The following is a 5,000-nucleotide window of genomic DNA, read 5'->3' on the forward strand; positions in this document are numbered from 1 at the left end:
GACAGCCACATTTAGTCAGCAAATATATTTTAGGATCTTTTCCTTTTGGCTGGCACATAGAAAAAAAAATTTTTTGTAACTAAACACTTTCAAATTTTGTATACTGGTAGAATGTCATTTAAAACATCATTTACTCTTGGTGTTTTTAAGAAAATTCTTTATTTTCAAAGTTATTTTGTGTTAAAGTTGTCGTATTTCGGTAATTTCAACCAATCAATGACGTGTATACAGCTGAATAAAATTACCGCCGTTGTTTATCAACAACAACTATCGGCGGTGTATATTTCGTTTATCACTGTTATGACATTGTTCATGCGTTTGTACTGGTTTTAGCTTTAGGGGGTTAAGGTTAGGGTTCAGGTTTTAAAGTTAGGGTGTTAGGGTTAGGGATAGGGTTTTAGACTTAGGGTTCGGGTTTTAGGGTCAGGGTTATTGTTTTAGGGATAGGGTTTTAGAGTTAGGGTTAGGGTTGGGATTTTAGAGTTAGAGTTATGGAAAAATGAAGAAATTGGAAGGGGAGGGGGCAAAATGGGATCTTTTCCCTTTGAACGGCACATTGAAAAATTAATTTTTTGTAACTAAACACTAAGCACACGAAAATAATTCAACAAAGTAGGCAATTTCGAAAACGCTAAAATAACCTATAACTGAATTGATTAAACTATGCACACATGTATCTCAAATGTAAATATATCAGAAATAACAGTGACAAACTCGACATACACTGCCAGAACGTCTTGTTGACAAACCACAGCAGTAATTGTTTTCACCTCAATAGACGTCGTTGATTGGTTGAAATTACCGAAATACGACAACTTTAACACGAAATAACTTCGAAAATGAAGAATTTTCTTAAAAACTTCAAGAGTAAATGATGTTTTAAATGATACATTTTACCAGTATATGAAATTTGAAAGTGTTTTAGTTACAAAAAATTATTTTTTCTATGTGCCAGCCAAAAGGAATTAATATGTGCTGAGTTCTAATCTATTATTTATTGCTCATTGAGTCTTTGTATAAGCAAGGCTTTCTTAATTTGCCCACATTTCTATCACTGGCTTTAATGGTAATGGTAATATGTTGGTTGATGTTTCTACATTTGTCAATGTGCTTTTTGAATGGGGAAGTGCATGTGTTGAGATGTTCTTTAATGCTGAGACAAGGAACCATTTTTATCAGGGTGTTCTGTGGTAAATTATATTTGTTATCTGTGGTAAATCATATTCTGTTATCTGTGCTAAAACCAGATACATAAGAAATGAACTTATGCACACAATATATGTAGCAAGATAGAGGACCAGATCACTCACATTGCACACATCATAGATGTACTGAAGATGAACCATGAATCGACTTAAGAATCGTAGGCGCCACAAGCATAAAACCTCCTCTAACACCTGCTTCATGAAATTACCACATTTCAGCAAAAGCATGACCACAGCTATCTGCAAAGAAGGACTGGACATACAGTTAGCATACCCTGGCCCTTCTCTGTGTGGATACCTGTCTAAAGAGCAATCCAGAGACACCAACAACCAATGCTCACTGACTAACCACCCTATCCACAATACAGGTATGTGTCAGCAAGCACATGCGGCATACCAGATTGAATGCAACAAATGTAAGGAGTTCTGCATTGATAGCACAACTTGAACACTCCACACTCACATTAAAGAACACCTTAACACATGCGCATCCTCATTCAGAAAACACATTGACAAATGTAGCAACCAGCATATTACCGTTACCACTAAAGCCAGTGATAGAAATATGAGCCTTGCTCATACATATACTGAACCTGCAAATAAATAATAACAAACAGTACTTGACATGAGATACACCCACAGGCACGCAAACTAAACATATACAAAAAAGTAAACTGATTTCGCGAAATACTATATTAGCAATTGATGTCATTCATGTAGAAACCAAAATAATCATCAAAAACGCTTGAAAATGACTTTAAAAATTTTAATCAAAATCAAAATTTTATCCCAATGAGAGGAAATTGGAATTATTATCTTATGAAAGTTCCTTAAACCTTGATGAAGGAACTTTTAGGTCTCGAAATATTGGACAGATAAAACAATCACAGCAACAAAACTTAAAAAAACAAAAATTACCAGGTAATCTATCACTTGCAATGTTACATATATATGCAAATGTATACATCAACGTGAGTTTGGAGAGATATATCATACCGGTGGATACCATGATGGCTCTCTGTTATGTTCCTGTTTATGGCTTTGTTTATATCCTGTTTATATCCATATATATATATCGTTATCATCATCATTGTTTAACATTTGTTTTCCATGCTGGCATGGGTTGGATGGTTTGACTGGGGACTGGCAAGCCAGTAGGTTGCACTAGGCTTAAATCTGACCTGGCAAAGTTTCTACAGCTGGATATCTTTCCTAAAACCAACCACCCCGAGAGTGTAGTGGGTGCTTTTTATGAGCCACGAGCATGAGTTGGATGGTGCTATTTACGTACCATCAGCATTGGAGCCAGTCGGGAGGGGGGGAGCTGGTATTGACTCCACTGGCACAGGGAGCCTGTTAGGCAGCATTGACTTCGACCCACGCTTGAATGGTGCTTATTACGTGCCACCAGCATGGGTGTCAGTCTGGTAGCACTGGTATCGGCCACAACTACAATTTCCATTTTGATCTTGATTTGATTTTTGCTTGGCTCAATAGGTCTTCTCAATTGCAATGTATCACCCAATGATTCAAAGTTACTTATAAATGGGCTGATTATGTGACACTTGTATAGACTACGGCTGTGATCTCACTTTACTTGCCAGGTCTTCTCAATCACAGCATATCTCCAAAGGTCTTGGTCTCTTGTTATTCCCTCTGTGAGGCCCAATGTTTAAAGGTCATACTTCACTTCATCCCATGTCTTTCTGGGTCTCCCTCTTCCTTGGGTTCCTTCCACTGTTAGGGTGTGAAAATTCTTCAAACAGCTCTTCTCATCCATACACAGGACATAATCATACCAGTGCAGTCATCTCTCTTGTACACCACATCTGATGCTTCTTATGTCCAACTTTTCTCTCGGGGCACTTATACTCTATCGTGTGTGCACACTGACATTAAACATCCAGTGGATCATACAAGCTTCATTTCTTTCAAGCCTACATAATGTCCTCAACAGTCATGGCCCATGTTTCACTGCCATGTAGCATGGCTGTTCGCACACATACATCATACAGTCTATCCTTCACTCTGAGCGAGAGGCCCTTTGTTACCAGTAGAGGTAGGAGGTAGGAGCATTCTGAACTTTGCCCAGGCTATTCTTATTCTAGTGGCAACACTTTCAGAGCATCCACCCTCACTACAGACTTGGTCACCTAGGTAGTGGAAGCTATCAACTATTTCTAGTTTCTTCCCCTGGCATGTGATGGAATCTATTTTCTGAGCATCTTCTGTGTTTATTGCCCCTGTGCATCTGCTGCACACAAAAACTATCATCCCAGTTAACCTTTCTTTGATATTGCTGCACATCTTATGTGTCCATAGCTTACACTGGGTACATCTTATGGAGTTTTGACCTACACCTTTTCTACAGATCGAGCAGGGCCATTTACCTGAAGGGGATTGTTGGATTTTTGGTTCAATTTTACATTTCTAACTAACTTTATAAGATTGCCTTCAAATTTTTCTAGGTCTTTAATATGTGGTGGGTTTTTATGAGATCTGAAACCATAATTGTTCTCTACATGTACCTTTATTGAAAAAGTAAGCCTTTAATTTCATTCTCCTCAGAACATTTTCTGTTTTGTCGATAAGATTTTTGATGTATACTTTCCTTAGAATATGAATATTTTTCAGTGATGTCATTATTTCAGGTTTTTCCACGGTTTGTTTTGATTCTCTGTTCATGTTTAGTGCTTAACGGGTGTTTGTTGACATAGGACATTGAAAGAAGGTGGAATAAGCAACCCCCAGATAGAATGGAAAATTATTACTAAAGCCAAAAAATACAGAGGATGGAATACCAAATGTGAACTAGGTATTACTGAAAGACTAAACATTATACAATCAACTGATAACATCCTAAATATTAAGGATGAAATCTTCTACCCCTGCATACACAAGCAATATTATACACTCAAGTACTTCAAAGAAGAGCTACCATCTGCACATGATGCTTTAAAAGCCTGGTACCTAGTGTTGGTCAACTGAGGACACACTCTTACAGTTTGACAATGCCTCAGCACACACTACCAATATGTCCAAATGCAAACTTGAGGGCTGATAGTGCTGCCTCACCCTGGCATTGCACTATCAGATTGCCACCTTTTCTGAGCTATGGTTCATTTCCTGCACATATAGAGGTTCAACAATGTGGATAAGGTTGAAAGCAGATGAGTACAAGGAATTTTTTACCTCTAAACTAGCCAGATGGTAAAAGCATGGAATTGAGTTTTTAACATAACAATGACAATAGTCAATAGAATATGATGGGATATATTTTAATAAACACTTATGTATGTAAGTTGATTGAACTTGAAATACAAAAATTCTTTGACTCTACCTGGTATAGTGCATATGTGTGTGTATTAGGCTGTTGTGTGCATATATATTGGATAGATATGTTAGTTGATATAAGTGTGTGCAGGGATTGGTAAGTGTGGGTAGGTGTATTTATATTTTCTTGCTATCTGTTTGCATATGGACGGTATGTGTGGCTCTAATTAAAGGGTGTGTACTAGTATGTCTAAAGTAGATAATAGTATGTATGACTACAATATGTATGTGTACACTTTTTTAAATGTGTTGGTGTGTATGGTGCATATGTTATCAGTATTGACATGAGGACTCTCCCTAGACACAACAAAATTATTAAGAAGCACTAATCTTTCTAAAATTGTCAAGCCCTTGCTGGGTTGGGATTTTTCTCTTGGCAAATATGATTTCTACTTTCTATAACATATATTTTATATGGTAGGTTTTTCTTATTGCTTATTTCTACTTTTTGCTCTTTTTATA

At 37.0% G+C, this 5,000-nt stretch overlaps 1 protein-coding gene across 2 annotated transcripts in view; it reads left to right on the forward strand.

Moving 5' to 3' along the window:
- The window catches only part of LOC106880055 (F-actin-uncapping protein LRRC16A), a 547,921-nt gene that overhangs the window by 542,504 nt on the left and 417 nt on the right, over nt 1–5,000 (forward strand). The gene's annotated exons all lie outside the window — the stretch shown is intronic.

Source organism: Octopus bimaculoides, chromosome 1, assembly GCF_046866305.1.
Source record: "Octopus bimaculoides isolate indiv1 chromosome 1, ASM4686630v1, whole genome shotgun sequence".
Lineage (NCBI taxonomy): Eukaryota > Metazoa > Mollusca > Cephalopoda > Octopoda > Octopodidae > Octopus > Octopus bimaculoides.